Source organism: Zingiber officinale, chromosome 1A (genome assembly GCF_018446385.1).
Source record: "Zingiber officinale cultivar Zhangliang chromosome 1A, Zo_v1.1, whole genome shotgun sequence".
NCBI lineage: Eukaryota > Viridiplantae > Streptophyta > Magnoliopsida > Zingiberales > Zingiberaceae > Zingiber > Zingiber officinale.
This window is the reverse complement of record NC_055987.1, coordinates 161797663-161821778: the sequence shown is the minus strand read 5'-3', so window position 1 is coordinate 161821778 and position 24116 is coordinate 161797663. Positions and strand designations below refer to the sequence as shown.

The window sequence follows — 24116 nt, the reverse complement described above, 5'->3', positions numbered from 1 at the left end:
ACTACTCTCTTGCTCTTAACTCTCTCTCCCACCACATATGAGCATTTCCTGATAGGCAGAAAGAGGCACACTTGACCTTCTCGACTTCTGGCCAGTCAAGAAGCTCCATGGTGCTCTCTAGTGTCTTGAACAAAGCTTGAGCATCCCAGGGCTCAGTCGTGCTTGAGAAACTCTCTGGCTTCAGCTTTAGCCACTGTATCAGGTATGCTTCTTGACTTCTAGATGTTGTGGCGACTTCTAGGGCGGCTGGTGGAACCTCAGTCACCACTAGAGTCTCCACGTTTACAGTTGGGGGAGTGGTAGGAACTGACTGCTGATTAGCCATCAGATTGACAATCACTTGTTGTTGCTCTGCTACTTGTCTCTGGAGTTGAGCAACAACTTCAAAAAGATTGGTCTCAGTTGTTCTGGGCTCCTCATTCTCCTGAGCTTGGTTCTCAGTACGAGTGGTACGGGGACGCCCTCTTCTTGACATCTCGTTATGCAGAGGGAAAAATTGAAATCATCACTATACTTTCTAGATATATCTTACTTAAGCATGATTCTTGACTTTAAACACATATGAGCAGGTACTTCTAAACATTTCTCTATACTGCAAGCACTAAAGGAAAAGCATAAAAGAAAGTATAAATACATTCTTACTTGAAGACGACAAGGGTGGGGCTGATGTGTGTGTGATGCTAGAGAATATGAACTGCTCTGATACTAACTTGTAACGACCACCCTTCTCACTACTCTCTAAAGGTGTCCGTTACATAACTACTATAAACTCTTACTTAACTAGTGTAACAAACTGTACTTAAATTTTTCCAGAAAACTTAAAATTTTGACAGAGTATATGCTGTTCGGTAGGACTAAAATACAATACAATACTCTAAATTCAGAACATGAACATATAACTCACAATAACATAAACATATGAAACTATATCTCAATGCAAACACAACGTATCTACTTACTAAACAAAACTCATCTTAGCATGCGATCTAAAACAAGATTAATCTCAAATGACATGAATATAAGGTACAATCTCAAATATTTCTTAACCACTAAAACTGTCACGCCCCAGGTAGTCCCTGTCCGAAGAAATTTCGGCAGCATCTCCCTTGTACGGGGAACAATATGAAGCTCAGTATACATACATCTCCATACCTCGGCCACACACGGCCGGAATAATACAATACAAAAGAACAAGCCACGCAGTTTATATCAACATTCCACACAGATATAATATATGATCAATCCACACAGTTCAATAAGGAAAGACGATATAGAACCTCGAAAATATATGCAAACAGCCTACTCCACTACAACGAAGAAAACAAATCCACGAAGTAATGACAATACAACCGCAGCGGAAAACAAAAGTAGCAAACCCGAATGTTCAATGTGAAGTCCACAATACAAACCCACAATACAAGTATATAAGATGCAAAAGCAAAATATAATTCGACAAAGAAAATCCTCGCGATAACGGGCGAATATCTCCCGACAGCCTCAACTCGAAAAATAGTAATAACGGGGTGAGTTCAAAGAACTCAAGTAATCCAATAGATATGTACAACAACATATAACCACCAATAATAGCCTAAGGTACAGTCTCCTAAACCATGGGATCAAGAGTACAGTTCTCTAACCATACAACCTATGGTATAGTCTCCTAACAGAATAACAGATATGCATAGCTAAATAAACTGTAGTAACAGAATAGGCATAAGGTACGCCTATAGCAAGAATAATAAGAAAATGCATAATCGAAATAAATCAGATTCACCGCGAGGCTCAGGTAACCGATCGTAAACATACATGTATAAAGATAGTCGAGCAAAAGATATAACTAGCGAGAAGGATGAACGCAATCACCAAAATGCATCAATCATAATTAATGCAAATGCATATGATGCAAATGACACGGTCACCCCGACGTCAGAATCTCACACACAATGGTGAGACCGCGTGGGTAGGGCTGTGACGTCGTCACTACTCCTCAAGAGTGACCGAGTGGACGGATGCACGGAGTACACCTATCCTCCAACCTCACTATAGGAGGGAGCGCCACGCCTCATCTCCCAGACACAATGACTGTGGAGGGACCCCTGTGCTACCACGCCTATCACACTACCCATGAGTGGACCTCCAACGGAGCACCACCGAGCAACCTACACACCACCTGTGCTGTGCCACTACCCATGCAGTGGTCACGTGCGCAGGTCAATGTAGCCGACCGACGAGCTCAACAATAATGGAGTCGTTAATCGCTCAGAGATGCAATCATGCGATATGGTGCATGCGGCTACAATATATCATACCTGAACATATCCTCCATATGTGTAGATGCCAAACAGACAAACACATATATAACGATGATAATAAACAGCATAAATCCAAAGACATCACATATAACAATGATGTAAGTATCATGAATCCAAGAGCATGTATCACACATGTAAAGCAACTAATCCAGTAGAGTAGAGCACTATAGATATGCATCTCTATGATCATATATACACATGGCAAGAGATATAATATCCAATCCTGAAGTAAAGCAACTAGCAGATGAAGCATGTGATAGGTATCAACTAACTAAAACCAGGGAAGAAATGATCTACTATCTACCACTAGTAAATATATATAAGCTACACATATCATAAGACATTATCAAAAGATAAGTCAAAGGGTACCCGCCTCAAGTAGAAGGTACAATCCATATCCGAAGTCAACGTCGAGACGCCTGTCTCGAATCAAATCCTGCGTCAAACAATATATATATTTTATTTAGCTAAATTCAAATGAAATAGCTAAATAAAATTCCCAAAACTAAATTAGGAAAAAACCCTAATCAATAATTAGATTAGAAATATAAACTTAATTTAAATCCAATAGTTGACTAGGGTTAATTGTCTTAACCCTTATCATTCCATTAGATTAAATCTAAGCAATTATATCTAATCATAACATGTATCACCATTTAAATTAAATCTAACAGTTAATTAGGGTTAATTACCCTAACCCTAATTACCCTATTAGATTAATTCAACCAATTATATCTAATCACCATCAACTAACCAATTACTCTTAACCTAATCCATATGATCTACATCCAAGATCAATTACCTATATTCAACTAATAATATACTAACATATCATACTAATCACTATCTAAATCTAATTACAACCTAACCAAAATTCACACCCAAGTAGCTCATAGAGAATTTAACTCACCTCACTGATCTAAAGCCTCTGTCGACAGCACAATGAGAGATAGTTTCCTTGCTGGATCAAAGAAACCACAGCAAGCTCTGCTGGAAACCAAGATCACCTTCACAGAACAACCACCTCAATTCCTAGCACTGTCCTGTTGATCCACACCAAGAAATGATGATGTCAAGAAGGGTAGTTGCTGCTGGAGCTAAAGAAAAACTCCACAGAAATAGAACTACGGATCCACAGAATACCAACTTGTTGAAATCAACCGGATCAAGGACTCAAGCAAGCAAATGACTAATCAAGCCCACCTTCTAGCCTCTGCCCAACGGCTCAAGAACACCTCATCACGACCTCCCCGGAATTCCTCCTCACTGCATTCAATCAGATCACAACAATACCAGAACAGAGCACTAACCCGTGAATCAACAAGAATCCAACAACGAATCAAGAGGAAAGAAGGGTTTCGGTTGCTTACCCTCGAAACCCTAGGACATCTTCCACACCGGCGATCGGATGGCACGGCTCAATTCAGTGGCGTCGATCGAGGAGTCGCAGACCGTGCTAGGGCACAGATCGAGGAAGGGTTGAGAAGAGGAAATCAAGAGGATCCGTGCCTCCTTGATCGATCTCCGGCAAGCACCGAGGATAGATCTACACCGGTGATCGTCGACGTTGTCTCGTCCAAGCGAGAGGGGATCGGCTCGTTGGCTGGCACCTGGTGTCGGCCACAACAATCGAGGGCAACTCGAGGGAACGACCAGCACTTGACTTCGACGGAGCTCGGAAGAGGAAGATTACTGCCGGCGATGAGCTTGTGGCGATCGACGCGAGGGGAAACCATGAGGGAGAGAAGAGATCGGGCTCGGGATCGGGGAAGGAGAGGAGAAGGTTCGGGTGAGGAGAGGATCGGGGTCGCCGTTTGGGGAAAGCAAATAAAAAGGAAAGGGTTTTATAAATAAAACATTTCCTCAATTAAACGGTATCCCAAACAGGCTTTATACGCGCCCGAAATTAATCCCCTCAAAACCCATCGTACGAGCTCCGAAAAATTCCCAGAAAATTTCTAAAAATTCCAGAAAAATTCTATAAGGCTATTTTCCAAATAACCCTATTAATTAAATTTTCCGAGATCTCACAAAAACACGAAAACTTAATAATGCCCCAAGTCTCTCCTATAGTCCTGGCATCACACATCATCGAACACCTCCTTGTCGCCTTCCTTTGCTATAGCTTTTCCTTTCCTTTATCTGTAGTAAGAGGAAATGCAATCTATAAGCAAAATTTCTTAGTAAGCGCTATCTAACTTACAAAAACTCGAATGTGCATATAAATATAGAAATGCTAAAAACTGAATCTATAAGAAGAAAACTACTCATGCTCATCTAATAGCAAAGCACTAAAATCTGCATACTCATGATATAAAAGAATAAAACTGCATACTGGAAGACAAGGCTAATCATGCTCAATAAACTAATCAGGAAACAAATAAAACTAATATTGCATGCTTCGAATTAAAAGGAACTAAACTTGCTGACTCTAAACATAAGTGAAGCTTATATCATTTGTTCCAAAAACTTATACTTTATTACTTCAAAATAATAATCAATCTCTTCTTGGGCCCAGGCTTAGTACCAATGCGCGCTCCCTAATAGAGACTGTGGTAGCTAGTCACCAGTCCTACGAGGTAAAGACCTTGGTCTTACCAGGGCCAAGACTTTGGAATTGGTCACCTGAATTTTCTTTTACGACAACCTTGGAAGTCGGGTACTAGCCTCTTAAAAATAAAATACTTGTTATCTTTTATTACTTCTAATATATAATGCCTCGACATTTTAACAAGCACCTTGTGAGCCAAAATCCCTAAAATCTTAGGGGTGGCAATTCGGTTCGGGTTCGGGTTGACAGGTTCGGGTTGGCAGGTTGGCGGGTTGGCAAATGACAACCTGAACCCGACCTGATTATTATTTCGGGTCAAAATATTCAACCTGAACCTGATTTGTTTATTTGCACTTGACCCGAACCCGACCCGAACCCGACCCGTTTGACCCGTTTAACCCGCTTGACCCGTTTAACCCGTTTAACTTGTTCGACCCGTTTAACCTGTTTGACCCGTTTGACCCGAATATGACCTGAATTCATTAAATAAAATTTGTATATTTAATTAAAAATTAAAAATAACATTTATCTACACAAATTGAAAATTCATATCATAAATGATAAGCCATAGCAACATTACAATCAATAGCATAACATATCTCTATGTTTAGGGTTTTTAAATTTTTTAAATTTGTAATTTTAGTTTAAATTTATAATTATTTATAAACGGGTTCGCGGGTTGTAATCGGGTCATTTCAGGTTGACCCGAACCCGACTTGTTTATTAATTGGGTCAAATGGGTCGACCCGATTTCGACCCGAACCCGAAACTACCCAACCCTAACCTGATTTTTTCGTGTTCGGTTCGGGTCGTGTTTTCGTGTCGGGTCAAAAATTGCCACCCCTATAAAATCTTGACTTTGGGATCTACTTAAGGCCTTGGCCTTTTTCTTTCTTTTCTTTATCTTTCTTATACTTTTCTTAAACTCAAAATACTGTAATACTTAACAAGATCTGCACTATGATACTTAACAAAAATCTGCACTATTACACTTAATAAAAATCTGCACTGAAATGTTTAATAAAACAGCATGCTTATAAATAAAACCATTCATGCATATTGAGATGGCAAGAAAACTTAAATCTGAATGCCTGAAATAAATAACATATATAGATGCTCATGTTAATCTAATAGCAAAGGAAAACTAGAAAGTATACCCGTGCATATCTAGTGGCAAAGGAAACTGGTCATGCTCAACTCATAGCAAACAAAACTAGGAAATAAATCTACTCATGCATATTCAATAGCAAGGGAAATTACTCATGCTCAATTAATAGCAAGTAACTAGAAATAAGAATCAATACTGCTCATGTATATCTAGTAGTAAAGGAAAAAACTAGAAAATACTGCTCGTGCTCCCTAATAGAAAAATGGAAAATCTGGAATGCTTATCACTTGGCTGCACATGCCCATTTACTGCACTGCTACATATGGTGGTTCACGCCTAATACAAACACAAAAGGAAGACTAGAAACTTAAAGGGAAATCTAACTGTGTGCTTGGAATAAAAGGGTAGTTCGGTTTTTGTACAGCAGCAAGGAAAACTAACTCGAAATTGAATTTGCACTTGCTAAAACTGCAAATTTAAAGGGTTGTTCTAAACCCCATGTGACACTGTTCGGGCCTGCAGGAATGCAATCAACAAAAAACTGTTCTAAGCTCTAAACAGAGCTGTTCATGCTTGCAGAAATGCAAATACAGAAAAGTTGTTCTAAGCTCTAAACAGGGTTGTTCATGTTCAGGGAACATGGGAATCCAAGGTTAACATACCAAACTTGAAGCTAATCATGTTCATAGTATTAGCAAGGAAAAACTAAACTACGAAGTACACTATGTATGGTTGTTCGTGCCCATCCGATAGCAAAGAAAACTATATAACTAAAATTAGCTAACTTGCTTAAATAAACTAAAATAGCTAACTCGCTGAAATTGAAACTGATATAAAGTTTATTTTGTTTGTTCCAAATCTAATGAATTCTGAATTAAACTTCATGGCAGCAACTCGAAACAACCCGAAACCACAGTCTATTTCCCTGTTCAGTGCCACGACAAAAGAAAACAAGAGTAACTAGATTGCCACATTTGAGCCTCCAACAACCCATTTTTGCATAGCATAATCCGAGAGCCCAAAATGCAACCATATTCCAAGCAAACCTCAATTCTTAACCGTAGGTTTTGAAACTAAGGATACCACAAATCTGAACCGAAAGGCCAAACATAAACCCATCTACAGCATGTCTAAATCTGATGTACTGAAGGTGAAAGGATTTAAAATACATGCCCAACTATACTAATCGTTCCTTTTTTTTGTTCTTTCTTTAAATCTCACGGCAACAAGCCCTAAATCGAAATCTCCACAGCAAAACTCGAAAACAAGAAAAACAAGAATCCGGAGCTACTCTACTGTAGGTGAGGAAGCACTTACCTTGATTCTTAGATTCAAACCGAGAAGAGGGCTCTAGGGTTTCGGTCAACTCAAGTTTTCCGGCTCCTCTTCGTGCTCACGGCTTCCCTTCGACAAGAGGACCTCGTATTGATGAAGAACTCCTGGAGTTAGCCCCTCGCCGGCCGCCAGAGGTGAATACCCTAGCTTCCCTTTGCTTTCCGCCCGAGAGAAGCCGCCGTCGCGCAAGAGAGGGGAGAGGCGAGGGATTCGGTTTCGGGATAATACCTAAGTTCTCTTTTTATAACTAGGTATTCTATTAACTATTACCATATAAATATATTTCACTCCTTCCTTAATTAGCATAGCCCGCTTGGGCACTTGGTCAGCCGGATTCGCTTAAGAGTTGGCTCGGCCGGAGGTCGCCAGTTCGAATCTCGGCTTGGACATTATTTTTTGTCAAAACTTCTTTCGTTTAGTAAAAATAACAAACGACCTCCAAAAATTTCATAAAAATACTCTAAAATTTTCTAAAAATCTCTAGAATATTTCTATAGCATTTCTAAATATTTTTAAATACTATTAAGACTCGAAATGAGGAAATTTGGGTTGTTACAATCGAAGCTGATGCAAAGGCAACCCAGACTCTTCAATGCAGCTTAACTAAAGAAGAACTTAACCGGGTCAACCCTTTCAACAATGCTAAGGAGCTATGGGAGCAGCTGATCGAACTGCATGAGGGAACCTCCGACACCAAGGTAAGTAAGCGTGATTGGATCTTAAATAAGTTATATAATATTAAAATGCAGTATGGTGAGTCGACAAGTCAACTTCACGCGTGAATTCAAGACCTACTCAATAGTCTCCACGCAATCGGTCAAAAGGTGGAAAACCGTGATGTTATTATGTATTCACTTAACGCCTTTTCGAGGAATACTTTGTGGGCATCCATGGTAGATACTTACAAAGTATCCAAGGATTTATCCTTAATAAAATTAGATGAATTATGTTCAGAATTCGAATTGCATGAACAAACTAATACACCCTCGGCGAAGAAAAGTATTGCTCTTGTTGCAGGTACAAACAAACAAAGGAACGAAAAGTCAAACGCTGAACTGAACCCGAACCTAAAGATGAGTCAGACTTAGAGGACGACGATGAGATCACCGCCGAACTCGTCAACCTTGTATGAAAATTGTACAAGAAAAAGAAGGGCTTAACAAAATAGGAGATCAAAAAGGTGATCCAATCAAAGATGACACAACCAAACCCAAGCTCTAAAGCAAAGTTTGAAGTCACCTGCTATGGCTGCAACAAAAAGGGACACATCAAGGCAAATTGTCCTAATAAGAAGGAAGCGAGGAAGCAACGAAGAAAGAAGGTGCTACAAGCAACATGGGATGAATCATCATTGGAAGATTTCGATGAAGATCTCGAACAAACAAGTTTTCTCGCACTTTCGGCCTGAGATCAAGTCATCGAATCCGAGTCCAAGATAGAATCGGAAGTTGAGTCTGAGCGAAGCCACGGATCCGTATCCGGTTCAGAAGGTTCCCAAACTAAAGTATCTCTTTAATTAGATCGCATAACTTGATTTCTTACTTGTCAAGAAAATTAGCCAAGTCCAACCTCCGGGTTAAGTCACTCCAAGAGGAGGTCAAAGCCCTCAAGGAAGTGACTATCCCAAGCCCCTTGACAGAATTGGTTCAGACTGGAACTTCAACTCAAGTCCAAAAACTTGAGGAAGAAAATTTCAATATGAAAAGTCAAGTCAAGGAACTGAAGGATATATTGGAACGGTTCACTTTGGGTTCTAAAAATCTTGATCTGATTCTTGGAAAACAAAGAGCCATATACAATCGATCCGGACTTAGATACAAGGCTAAGCATAAATTTAAATCCTATTTATCACTTGTGAATCGAACAAATAGGAGAATAGTCCAAGAATGGGGTTCCAAGTCTAGCTTAATTAATCAAGTTGGATTTGATCAATATTGGATCCCCAAGGATCAAATTCATTACCTTGATAGACTCTATCAAGGCTATGATCCAGGGGGAGCCAATAGAAAGACCATATTCATTTGATAAACTTGCTTGATGTATAATTTTACTCTTTCTACTATTAATGCTTAGATTAGGATAGATAAGGACCTATGCTTGATTCACACTTGACTAGTTAGACTTAGGATTTTCAGAAAGGAAATTAAATATTAAATTTTTTTAAAAGACTTTGTTTAGAAGTGGTAGATGATCTCATACCCAAGAAGACCTAATGCCTCGCTACAGTCTGGAAACCAATTATTGAAATTGATATTTAATTAACTAACTGTTAAACCTTAATCTAACTCAAATGTGAATAAATCCTTAGATTTTAATCTAAAGTAAAGACAAAATTAACCATATCACAAAATAAATAAGGTTCCCTGATTGACAATCTAGACTGGGTGAGATGGATCTATGTTTAAATTAGTTGACAACTTAATTCAACCTAAATTAAAATTAAACTAAATTCAAATTCAACTTAATTAAAATTCAACCTAAATTAAAATTCAACTTAATTCAAATTCAACTAAATTCAAATTCAACTTAATTAAACTAACTTTAAATTAAACTAAAATTAAACTAACTTTAAATTAAAATTAAACTAACTTTAAATTAAAATTAAACTAACTTTAAATTAAATTAAAATTAAACTAACTTTAAATTAAATTAAAATTAAACTAACTTTAAATTTAATTAAAATTAAACTAACCTTAAATTAAATTAAAATTAAACTAACAGTAAATTTAATTAAAATTAAACTAACTTAAAATTATGTTAAAAATTAAAATTAACTAAAAATTAAGTTAAACTCAAACTTAATTAAATTTAATTCAAACCAAACTCAAATCAAATTAACTTAAGATAAACAAAAATTAATTATCTTACAATCACCCATAGGTATAACATGATTGACAATCTAGACTGGGTGAGATAAAAAATTAAGGAGCTAAATTTAATCAAACTATCTTTAATCTGTCAAAATTGGATCAAAATCAAATACTTTATGTGTAGGAACATCATGATTTGGACCAATGGATGTTAGCTAGTATATGCTCCAGACACATGATTAGAGATAGATTGAGGTTTACTAAACTAAAACTCAAGAACATAGGGTTAGTTGCATTCGACAATGACAGAAAAATTAAGGTAATCGAAACAGGTAATATCGAACTAAGTTCCGATTTTATTATTCAAAAAGTCCTATTAGTTGATAAATTTAACTTTAACTTACTAAGCATAAGTCAACTATGTGACTCTAGTTGATTAGTTACATTTTCCAATTCTAAGTGTGTAATTAGAAATATTAAATATCCAAAAATTACATTTAAGGGAATTAGGAAAATAATGTTTACACAATTGACTTACCAACTTCCTCACTAAAGTGTCTACTGGCACAAGAGAAAATCAAGTTGTGGCACAGAAGACTGAGTCATACTCATATCAGACTCATTTCAAAAATGAGTCAAAATGGCTTAGTTAGAGGTTTACCCAAATTTAAAAACTTAGAAAATTCAATTTGTAATGTTTGTCAACAAGGTAAACGAACTAAGTTAACCCACAAACCAACAAACTTAAATCGAACCAACTCAATACTTGAGCTCCTATATTTAGATCTATTTGATTCACACGGAGCTAAATCACTAAGCAGAAACTAATACTGCTTAGTTATAATTGATGATTACTCAAGATTTACTTGGATAAAATTTCTAAAAACCAAAGATGAAACTTTTGAAATCTTTAATAATTTTTGTAAATTAATAGAAAATGAAAAAGATACCAAAATTAAAAGAATTAGAAGTGATCACGGAGGAGAATTCGAAAATCATAAATTTACTAAATTTTGTAAAATTAATGGATATAATCATGAGTTTTCATGCCCTAGAACTCCCCAACAAAATGAACTAGTAGAACAAAAAATAGAACGTTATAAGAAGCTGCTAGAACCATGTTAAATAAATATAATCTTTGTAACCAATTTTAGGCTGAAGTAATAAACACAGCATGTTATGTTCCAAACAGAATATTAATTAATAAATTTTATAATAAAACCCCTTATGAAATATATTGTAACAAAATACCCAATCTAAATTATCTAAAAGTGTTTGGATGTAAAGTACACATATTAAACACTAAAGACTATTTAGGTAAATTTACATCAAAATATACAACTGACATATTTTTAGGATACTCCACAACTAGTAGAGCCTATAGAGTCTATAATAAAAATACCCAAAAAAATTGAAGAAACAACCAACATAATTTTTGATGAAGAAAATGACTCACCATATTTAATCAATGAAAGTAATCATCAAAATATAAGAAAAATAGATGATGACAAAGACAATCAATTTAGACCTAAACCTAGTGAATCAGAAGAACCAAGTGTTGACCCTAACACAAGACCATCTAGGATAAGATCTAATCACCCAGCTGACCAAATTTTGGGTGACCCAATCCTAGGAGTACGAACTAGATCATCCTATAGAAACTTAAGTCAAAAATATCTCTTATTTCTAAAATTAAGCCCAAGATAATAGAAGAAGCCTTACCTGACCCAAATTGGATAATCGCAATGCAGGAGGAATTAGCCCAATTTGAAAGAAACTAGGTCTGGGAACTTGTACCTAAACCCACAAATAAATCTATAATTGACACTAAGTGGGTATTCAGAAATAAACTAGATGATAAAGGTGAAATAGTAAGAAATAAGGCTAGACTAGTAGTAAAGGGGTTCAGCCAAGAAGTGTAACACCCCACCCTTCTCACTACTAGACTGTGAGGACGGAGCGCTACTGGACTACTAACTTATCTTAATTATTGTTATTCACATGTAAAGATCAATACATAAACTCTCTAAACATGCAACTGATAGCAGCGGAATGTAGGATCGAAAAGAATTTAGATATCTCCACAATGACATGATATTGTCCACTTTGGGCCTAAGCCCTCATGGTTTTGCTCTTGGGCTCTCCCCAAAAGGCCTCATGCCAATGGAGATATCTTTCTCTTATAAACCCATGATCTTTTCCATGTGTTTTCAATATGGGACTATGTTTGCAACCTTGCAACCCCAACAATCCCCCCCTCAAACAAAGGACCATGGGCTTCCCACGTCCGATCCTCGACCCACCAGGTCTTCCTGCCCCTCGGTCTACCCGACCTACTAGGACTTCCTGCCCCTCGGTCTACCCGACCTACTAGGACTTCCTTGCCTAGCCGTAACTAGGACTTCCTGCCCCTCGGTCCACCCGACCTACTAGGACTTCCTGCCTGGTGTCTGGTCCTCTTGATCCGAACATAGGAGCCCCCACTTTCTTTGTTCGAGGTCAATATTATACTCACATGGTTCAATCAGACCATAGCTCTTGTGCACAGTCGAAACCCCGCTCTGATACCAATTGTAGGATCGAAAAGAATTTAGATATCTCCACAATGACATGATATTGTCCACTTTGGGCCTAAGCCCTCATGGTTTTGCTCTTGGGCTCTCCCCAAAAGGCCTCATGCCAATGGAGATGTCACGCCCCCAGAAGAGTCCCTGTCCGAGAAAATTTCGGCAGCATCTCCCCTGTACGGCGGACAATCAAAATTTTCTACAAGCACTAAATACTCAGCCACAGGCGGCTGGAATAATAACAGTAATAAAAATCAATCACCACGCAGTTTATATATATATATTCAGCCTCTGGCTGACACAACCACGCAGTAATAATACTCTGACTCGAAATCAACCCTACTCAACTACACTCGTAAAGCCCAAATTCGATTTTTCTTACCTCTTCTGCCGTTCAGGCAGGCATGTAGTAGAGTAAATCCAAATCATACGAAAAGTTCATCCAACGGAAAGATTCCATACAATATCCATATGTAAGTCCAAAACAAAACTAAAATAAAGTCTGATAGCGAAAAGCTAAAATGAAACAACTCAAAAACCAGCAGCGGAGTAGCACTACGTGCAGTGGGGACTAGCGACTGGAACTCCCTCCTGACAGCATCAACCTGAAAATAACAACAATGGAGGCGGGGTGAGTCCAACACTCAGCAGGTACAGTTGATATGCAAAGTAAAGAAACAACACCTAGCACTAATCATGCGTACAGTCTCCTGATAAGAAAGATAAGAATGCATCTGAAATAAACAGGAGAATACTGTACTAACCAGGTCCTGAGTATAAGGTCAAACAGTCCGAGGGATAAGGAAATCCTGTATGCATGTCAAACATAGGTATCCAAACAATATGCAGCATATAAATGCAGCAAACACAAACACAAGCAATAAATGCATCATGCATATGATGCCAATGATGCGTCCTGGTCACCCCTGACGCCAGTCGATCATCTCATACAAAAGTGAGGCCGAGTGGGTAGGGCTGTGACTCTGTCGTCACTGCTCCTGATGAGTGACCGAGTGGACGGGATGCTGTCGGAGTACACCTATCCTCCTACCCCAAATCATAAATGGGGGAGCGCAATGCTCTCATCTCCCGGTACACAATGACGGGGAGGAATCCTTGCCGGATAACACGTTGTGTCACACTACCCATGAGCGGGCCAACGGTGCCTAACAGAGTCCCTGCTGCAACACACTCTGCCTGAATCGACCACTAACCCATGAGTGGTGGTGTGTGCAGATCCATGTAACTGGCGATGTGCTCAACAATAATGGAGCGGACTATCGCACAGCATGCAATCATGCAAATGATGCATGGCAATAACCATATAAACATCCTGACCTAATCCATATATATAGAAAAGTGCACCCTAGGTCAACGAATCATATCGAATCAAAGGTACACAGAAGGTATAAAAACCTAGGTCCTGAACATGGTCAAGCATGGCATATCACTACCCCTATAAGCATGTACAAACAGGTAAAATATACCTGAGATGCAAAACCAATCAATCAATCAAGCATGTAAGATTTGGGTAGTGATTAACCGAAACAGATAAGAAACACAATTAATGCAACATGTTAATTTAATTACTAAGCATATCAAATGACATAAGTCAAAAGTACCCGCCTCCAAAAAGAAAGGTCCAATTCACTCGAGATACTCGTCTCGCGTCAAAATCCTGTGTCACCAATATACGTACATTTATTTAGCTAGAACTCAACGAATAGCTAAATAAAATCTCAACAACCAATAGGATAAGATCCTAATCAAACTATTTCATATTCATCATCATAATAATCCAATTCCAACCTAATTCAATGTATTTACCAAATCTAACGATCCTCTACATCATGCATCAACTCCCTATGTCGTACCTCAAATCACAGCCTTGTTCAAGAACAAGAAACTACTGGAATTTGTTGAAATCAACGACTGCCAGATCCATGAAACCCCACACCTGCGGACCAGATCAGAAGGAAATCAAACATGCAACCAAATGTTCCAAATACGACCCACTCACCTTGTTGGCTCGGCAGTACAGTACCAGGGCACAAAGAGGGCAGCAAGGCAATGTTAGGGCACGGAAGCAAGCAGTCTCCAGTGATGGTCGGCACTGCTAAGTCTGTGGCCGGAGGCAAGAGGTGAGGAGATGTGTCGGCGGCGGTGCTAGGGCACGGCGACGACGTCCGTGGCTGTAATCAACTCCCTCGGCGTCGGCTGCTCGCGTGGATGAACGATGACGGCAGTGGCAACTGGTGTCGGCTATAGCGACGGCATCTGTCGGGTGACCTGGTTTTTCAGCTAGGGCACAAGGAAAAGGGGCCGGCGCTAAGGCTCGAATGGCATCGTCGTTGCCCGGCGGAGTGGAAAAGGCTCAAGTAGGTGTGCGGCAGTAGAGGAGAGATTAGGGCACAAGGGAAGGAAAAAGGGTCGAGTGCGGCTCGGGAGAGAAGAGATGAAGAATCGCCGCGAGCGGTTAGGGCTCTGAGCAAGAAGACTCGGCGTGAGTTCGGCAGGGAGAAGGAGTGAACGGCGACAACCAAAAACAAAGAAAAAGAAAATAAATAAAGAAAAAGGAATTAAGAAATTCAACTTTTCCTCTTTTAAATAGGGTAGTCAAAACAGGCTTTTCCGGGCCCCATTTTGTCCCTGTTAACTCGTCCATACGAGCTCCGAAAAATTCCCGGAAAATTTTCAAAAATTCCGGAAAATTCCCTTATTAATATTCGCCTATTTTCCGGTATTTTACAGGAGATATCTTTCTCTTATAAACCCATGATCTTTTCCATGTGTTTTCAATATGGGACTATGTTTGCAACCTTGCAACCCCAACACGGAAAACATAAACAACTTATCTCTACATCCTACTCCAGCATATGAACACAACTAAAACTATACATCAATCTAATCATGCTGAAATATATGTATTAATCTAAACATGCATGCAACCATTATACAACTTAGATAATAGATCTAATGTGCATAAGAATTTAAATAAAGAATTCTTAATACATGGCAATCTTAATAAATTCTTATGCTAAATCCCAAGGCTTCTATAGTCCAGGCATCACACATCCATCCGCACCTCCTTGTCGCCTTCCTTTGCTATAGCTTTTCCTTTCCTTTATCTGCAGTAAGAGGAAAATGCAACTATAAGCAAAATTACTTAGTAAGCGCTATCTAACTCACAAAACTCGAATATGCATGTGAATAAAATAAATCTAAAACTGAATGCTTTAAAGGAAATACTGCACATGCTCATCTAATAGCAAAAGAAACAAGACATGCTAAAATGCTAAACATGTAAAGCTTATTTCACTTATTCAAAACTTATACTTTTATACTTCAGAATAATAAGTTTAACTGAACTGATACATAAGCTGAGCTAAACTGATACTAGGCTAATGCTGAATCTGAACTGTATTCACGTAACTGATTTGTGAAGTTTTGAAAACTATTTTCATAATAGATAAAAATAATAATCATGCTGCTGATGGGCCCGACAACTGTACTTGCTATGCGTGCATCCCTAACTAGACCCGAGGTAGCTAGTCTCGAATCTAGTAGGGTTTACTAGGTTATCTAAATCTATGGACGACTATGGGAGCCCAACGCAAGGACAACTAAGAGTCCAGCACAGTGCCACTGATAAAAGTAAAATACTGATTCATAAGATGCTTTATCTTATCTCACTCTTACTAGGTTATCTGAACCTAGAGCTAGGTTATCTGATCCTAAGGGAGACTATGGGAGCCCACCCATTGGACCGTAGTCCCATATAAACTGAAGCAAGACTAAGCATGCTTCACTATGATACTTAACAACATTTGCACTATTAGCTTACAAAAATCTGCAAATATAATTAAGCTACTAGAGATCTAATTGGATCTTCCAATGCTAAACCATCAAAACTACAATGCTAAACAATTCAAAATCTGCAATGCTAAACAAATCAAAATCTGTAATGCTACACATAGCTATTCCACACTAAAAATCTGTTAAAGCTTGATACTTATGTAAAGCTTATACTTTTATAGAGCAATAGAGATCTTTAAGCATGTTACAACATGATCTAAACTGGATTACTAAGTCAAAATTACAAACTAAAAACTAAATTTGCATACTATACTAATCAAGATTCTGCATTCTATGCGACACAATTTCTGCATACTATGCCAACATAAATTCTGCACTATAATACTTAACCAAACTGTACTATAATCTTTTTTTTTTAAAAAAACTGCAATATAAGTTCCACCAAAAATTCTGCACTACAAGTTCCACCAAAAATCTGCACTATAAATTCCACCAAAAATCTGCACTACAAGTTGTACCAAAAATCTGCACTATAAACTTAATTAAAAATCTGCACTATAAGCTTAATTAAAATCTGCACTATAAGATTAATTAAAATCTGCACTATAAGCTTACATAAAAATCTGCACTATAAGCTTAATTAAAATCTGCACTATAGGCTTAATTAAAATCTGCACTATAAGCTTAAATAAAAATCTATACTATAAGCTTAATTAAAATCTGCATAAAATCTGAATTTCTAATTACAAGGGAAAAACAAATCTTGGATCTACTCTAAATTCCCAAGCAACCACAATCCTTTACAGCATATTCTGAAAACTAAAAGAAACATTAAATCAAAGCTCGAAACTACCCTTACCGCAGGTGACTAGCACTTACCTTGGTGTTCTTGGACTCACAACCAAGAAGAAGCTTCTAGGATTTTCGGAATCTTGCAAATCCAACCTTCTCTTCGTGCCTTCGGATTCCCTTGATGAGAAGATCTCTAATCCGTGAAGAGCTCACGGGATTTTCCCTTCATCGGCCGCCGGAGAGAAACCCTATTTCACTTCGTTTCCTCCCGAGCTACCACTGTCGCACGAGAGAGGTGAGGAGAGGAATTAGGTTAGGTCACGGAAACATAACAACTCTTATCCCTTTTTATAACTAGGGTATTCTCCGATTCTGTTATGGCTTAAGAATAATTTGTTATTAATTTGTTGACAAAATACCTGGTGAACTCTTGGCTACCGCACTTCGCCTAAATCTCTGACCGGGTCAGAGGTCGCGGGTTCGAATCTTGGCCGCACCTCTTTTATACTTAATTATTTTCTGTTATTAACTACTACTTAAATTAATTTCGTTCTTCCTTTAATCAGTATCGCCCGCTTGGGCACTTGGCTATCGCGCTCTGCTTAAGCCGCCGACCGGGTTGGAGGTTGCGGTTCGAATCTCGGCCGAAACTCTTTTATACTTAATTATTTTCTGTTATTAACTACTACTTAAATAAATTTTGTTCTTTCTTTAATCAGCACCGCCCGCTTGGGCACTTGGCTATCGCGCTCCGCTTAAGTTGTGGACTGGGTTGGAGGTTGCGGGTTCGAACCTCAGCCGAAACTTTTTTATTCCTAATTATTTTCTGTTTACTACTACTACTTAAAACATTTCCACTCCTTTAATCAGCAGCGCCCGCTTGGGCACTTGGTCAGCCGAGACAACTAAAGGCTTTGCTTAACCAGAGGTCTCTGGTTCGATTATCGACTTAACCTCTTTATTTTTTTGCAACTTGTTTCTTTTGGTAAAAATACTAAACGAACTCCAAAAATTACATAAAAATACTCTAAAAATTTCTAAAAAATCTCTAGAATATTTCTAAAGCATTTCTAAATATTTGTAAGCACTATTAGGATTTGTAATGAGAAAATTTGGGTCATTACAAGTAGAAGGGTTAGATTATGATGAAATTTATGCACCCATAGTCAGACTTGAATCTATAAGAATGTCACTAGCCTATTGTAGCGCCCGGAAAATTCTCAAAATACTTTTATAAATATCCTAGTATTTTTCTGGAATTTTAGGATATTTTATGGAATTTTTAGAGTAGCGGAAGTAGCAAATATAAATAGAAACGTAAAATAGCTTAAGCGGGAATTGAACCCGAGACCTAGCAAACTCTACGACTTATGGTGAACTCTAGTAACCAAGTGAACCCAGCAGGGCCGTGCTGAAAGGAAAGAGAATCAATTATATTTATATTTAAGTTGGGTGAATTACCCACTTAATATAAATAGGAAAATTATTAAGTGGAGAATTGTTTTAACGACAATTCTTCTCCCTCAAACCCTCACGCCGCCCCCTCCTCTTCTCCTCTCGGCGCACCAAGCCCCAAGGGCTAGGGTTCCGTCCCAAAGGCTCCAAGAACACCTTCCGGCGACGACTCCGGCACGAGGACGCTCCTCTCCGCGAGAAGAGCACGTAGACGCAAGAGGATCGTCGAGGGAATCGTCTTCACCAGAAAACTAGCGACTAGAATCGTAAGAAATCTAGTGTAGGAGGTAAGAAACCCCTCACCTGCAGTATAAGTAGTTCTCGTGTGATTTCATACTTTAGTTTAGTAGCATATGAATTTGTGACACATAGGTTGCGCAATAGCGCACACCAAGTGTTCGAGAATATATTCAGCGCAGGAAAAAGGGCAACTTAGACGCTTTAATAGCTTAGCTAAATCCAATAGAGGCATTTATTTAGTGTATACAGTTTATTACAGCTTATATGGGACTACGGTCCAATGGGTGGGCTCCCACAGTCGCCTCTAGGTTCAGACAACCTATCTCTAGGTTCAGATAACCTAGAAATAGCAAGATAAGAAAAAAAATTCAGTTATAACCAATATTTTATTTTCAGCAGTGGCACTGTACTGGACTAGATGTCCATTGGGTTGGGCTCCCATAGTCGTCCCTAGGTTTAGATAACCTAGTAACTCTACTAAATTCGGGACTTGCAACCCCGGGTCTAGTAAGAGATGCGCTCATAGCAAGAACAGTTGTCCGGCCCATCAGCAGCATGATTATGTATTTTAATCTATTACGATAAATAGCTTTCAAAAACTCACAAATCAGTTGTGTGTACAGTTTAATTTCAGTTCTAGCTTAGTTTTAGTGTAGCTTAGTTCATGCTTTTGTAACGCTCGAAAATTCTCAAAATAATTAATAGAAATATCCTAGTATTTTTATTGAATTTTAGGATATCTTTATGGATTTTTTTAGAGTAGCGGAAGTAGCAAAAATAAATAAGAATGTAAAATAGCTTAAGCGGGAATCGAACCCGAGACCTATTGGGTCCTACGACTTATAGATAGCCCTAGTAACCAGTTGAACCCAGCAGGGTCGTGCTGAAAGGAAAGGGAGGCAATTAAATTTATATTAGAGCTGGGTGAAATTAACCACTTAATATAAACAGGGAATTAATAAGTGAAGAGTTATTTTTAACGTAACTTTTCCTCACCCTCACCCTAACCTCACGCCGCCCCCTCCCTCTCCTCCTCCTTCTCTCGGCGCACCAAGCAAGGGCTAGGGTTCCGTCCCCTAGGCTCTAGGAGCACCTTCCGGCGACGACTCCGACACGAGGACGCTCCCCTCCGCGAGAGGAACGCATAGACGCGAGAAGATCGTCGAAGAGATCTCTCCTCCGGAAAGCCTAGCGATTAGATTTGTAAGAAAATCTGAACAGGAGGTAAGAAACCCCTCACCTGCAGTATAAGTAGCTTCCGTGTGAATTTTATGCTTCAGTTTAGTAGTATGTAGATTTTCGGCACAAAGGATGCGAATTAGCGCATACCAAGTGTTCGATTAAATTATTAGCACGGTTAAAATGCAACTTAAGCATTTTACTAGCTTAGCTAAATGCGATAGAAGCATTCATTCAGTATGTTTAGCTTTAGTACAGCTTATATGGGACTACGGTCCAATGGGTGAGCTCCCATAGTCGCCTCTAGGTTCAGATAACCTAGCTCTGGGTTCAGATAACCTAGAAATAACAAGAACAACAAAAAAATTCAGCTATAACCAGTATTTTATTTTATTAGTGGCACTGTACTGGATTAGATATCCATTGGGTTGAGCTCCCATAGTCATCCCTAGGTTCAGCTAACCTAGTAACCCTACTAAATTCGGGACTTGCAAACCCGGGTCTAGTTAGGGATGCGCGCATAGCACGTACAGTTGCCGGGCCCAAACAATAGCATGTTTATTATTTTAATCTATCTATGAAAATAGTTTTCAAAACTTCACAAATAGTTATATGGATTTAGTACAGCTCTAGCACCAGATTAGTATTAGCCTAGCCTAGCTTTGATACCAGTTTAGCTTTCTGTTTATACTGTTAGGATCCTTCGTACTCGGCTAGAGAGGGGGGTGTGAATAGCCGCTCCAAATCGCTCGTTTCTTCCTACAATTCGTTAGCGCAGCGGAAAAATAAACTAGAAACAAAAGGAAGAATATCAAACCTTAACACAGCTATGTACGAGGTTCGGAGATGATGCTCCTACTCCTCGGCGTGTCCGTAAGGTGGACGAACCCAATCAATCCGTCGGTGGATGAGTCCCCGGAAAACCGGCTAATAAAAACTCCTTCTGGGTGGAGAAACCTCGCCACACTTATTTGCAACAGCAAACAGGAGTACAAGTACAAAGAATAAGCAAGAAATACAATAAGAATACACAAGCACTCTACCAATCTTGCTTTCTCGTCGACTGGAGTCCAGATGAAGCAGCAGCTTCAAGAAACCCTAACAGCAGTAGCTGTTCCAGTGAGCATGCAAAGCTTTGAAGTGACAGGCTAGAATCTTCTAAAAGAAGAGGAAGGAAGGACATGCTTTGTTGCTAGTGACAGAAACTTTCAAAAGAGACAAAAAGAAATGTATGGGTCTCGCTATAGTTCGATCGGTCGTGGACCGATCGGGAAGATCCTGATCGGTCCCATCGGGAAAAACACCTATTCGGTGCTCATCGACACATTCCTCGATCCGAGTGGAGGAAAATTGAGCTCGATTGACCTTGAGGTCCGAACGATTCTGACCGCGGATCAGGGAAATTGTTATACCGATGAGACTTGTCGGTCCACGGTTGCTATGCCAACTCCAATCGAGCTGGAGGCCCAGGATCGTGAATTTTCGGTATCACTGGATCGATCACCAGATCGATCCAGCTCATGGTTTTCGCCCAAACCAAGTCCAAACCAACATCCGGTCAATCTTGACCTGTTGGTACATTGCGCCTAGCATCCGGTCACTCCCTTGACCTGCTAGGACTCCCCGCTAAGTGTCCGGTCAATCCCTTTGACCCACTTAGACTTTTCTCTCCGTACCAAGTATCGGGTCACTCCTATGACCTACTTGGACTTCCCATCACCGATGTCCGATCACCCTCGATCCATCTGGATTTTCCTTGCCCGCTTCACTTACTGGACTTTCACCGCTTCACTCACCAGATTTCCACCGCCTAACATCCCGCTAGGACTTTCTCACCGGCTTCACTCACCAGACTTTCCAACTGCCTAACATCCCAGTTAGGACTTTCCCACTGCCTGGCTTCACTCACCAGGACTTTCCAACTGCCTAACCTCCCAGTTAGGACTTTCCCACTGCCTGGCTTCACTCACCAGGACTTCTCCGTGCCAAGTCTCCATACTTGGACTTTTCCCGTGCCAAGTCTCCATACTTGGACTTTTCGCGTGCCAAGCTCCCTGCTTGGACTTTTCCAGTGCCAAGTCTCCATACTTGGACTTTTCCAGTGCCAAGCTCCCTGCATGGACTTTTCCCGAATCAGATCAACCAGGTCAACCTTGACCTACGGTTGCACCAACAACCTCCCAAACATCTATTCTTGTCCCATATCAAGAATAGAACTCTCTCACGAGTGTCAAACATCAACATGCAACTCAACTAGGTCAACCTTGACCTAAGGTTGCACCGAAAATCTTCCTAAGTCAAACATCAAAATACAACTCGAGTCAGGTCAACTCGAGTCAGGTCAACCAGGTCAACCTTGACCTAAGGTTGCACCAACATATACAACATGATAGTTTAAAATTAGCTTTATTGCCATAATCAGTTTTGCTTCTATGTGTTGTATGCCATGCCATGCTTAGCATATTCAAATGTATTTCAAATAGCATGTTTTAAAAACATAATTTGCATCGATGCATGTTTTAGTGAGGTAGATGGTTTCTTACTAGGCTCTCAAGCTTACAGATATTATTTTCCTTATACTGCAGATAAAGGTAAAGGGAAGATGGACTAGGGGAGGCTGGAGGTCAATGCAATGATGAAGATGTATGTGGATGGAACTTGGAACAAAGATCTTAGGGAATTGCAGCGAGTTTTGTTTTGAACATTAGAACTGTTAGCGTTTTAGTATTCCGCACCTTAGTATGGTAAATGCCATGAATTAGCAAATTATGCACTCTACCATGCTTAGAACATTCGTTATATGATGTTAGAATGTTTCTCAGTTGTTTTAGAAATTGTATGTGTGATTGAGGCACGAAACAGTGCTGAAATTAGACTTCTGGTACGAAATCAGAAACCCCAATCGATCGGCCGATCGATTGGAGGCTTCTCAATCGATCAGCCGATCGATTGGAGGCTTCTCAATCAATCAGCCGATCGATTGAGAAGTTTGTACCGCGAACAGTAAGCTCCTGGATCGATCAGCCGATCGATCCGGATGCCTTCTATCGCGAACAGAAAGCCCTGGGATCGATCACTGGATCGATTGGCCAGTCTGGATCGATCAGCCGATCGATCCAGAATATTGCCCTGAGCACAGTAGCATGCTGGATCGATCACTGGATCGATCCAACCTAAGTTCCGCATACAGTAGCGTGCTGGGTCATTCACTGGACCGATTAGACCATTCCAATCGATCCGTGGATCGATTAGGAGGCCTGACAACAGCTGGAAGACCCTTAGTTCAGTTCCTTGACCATGGGGGAGGTACAATATGTCATGAATAGTTTAGATTACACCCCTCAGCACATATAGAATAAAGGAATGATAAGAGCTTAGCAAAGTTTTAATTAGTACAACTTCCGCATCTAGATTTAGTGATGGTCATGGATATAGTTTAGCACAGCATAATGTGATGGTCCGGCCTTACAGCCTAGTTAGTAGAAGGCGGGTCGTTACAGAGTGGTATCAGAGCAAGTTCCATACTTCCTTCACACACATCAGCATTGAACCTGCAGCTTCCAAGTAAGAATACCTCTCACTTTGTTATGTTTATTGCTTTCCTGTTTGTAGATAACTAAAGTATGCTTATCTGTGATAGTAACTAACATGATAGTATTAGCTATGTAAGCATGATGCTTTAGTTATGTATGTCCTCTCTTCCTTTAGAAATGGCAAAAGGACGCCCAGCTAGAAGGGCACCAGCTACTGAGCCCCAGCACGAGGCAGGCAGTTCAGTGCATTAGTGGCTCAGTTACAGCAGCAGCTAGCTGAATAGCAACAGGAGATAGCCACCTTAAAGGCTAATCAGTAGAATACTCCCACAGTCACCCCGGAACCAAACCTAGCAACGCTAGTAGTCTTAGAGGTTCCACCAGTCCAGCCTACAGCACCAGTAGCCCCAGCAACAGA

The 24116-nt window shown here is 39.6% G+C and overlaps 1 long non-coding RNA gene across 1 annotated transcript; it reads right to left on the bottom strand.

The window, feature by feature from the left end:
- Positions 1-2687: 2687 nt before the first annotated feature.
- Positions 2688-4119, bottom strand: LOC122011923. The gene is made up of 3 exons (XR_006120063.1): positions 3460-4119; positions 3223-3355; positions 2688-2748 (listed from the first exon to the last, which is right to left on the bottom strand). It is a non-coding gene; the product is annotated as an uncharacterized LOC122011923 (long non-coding RNA).
- Between the last annotated feature and the right edge of the window lie 19997 nt (positions 4120-24116).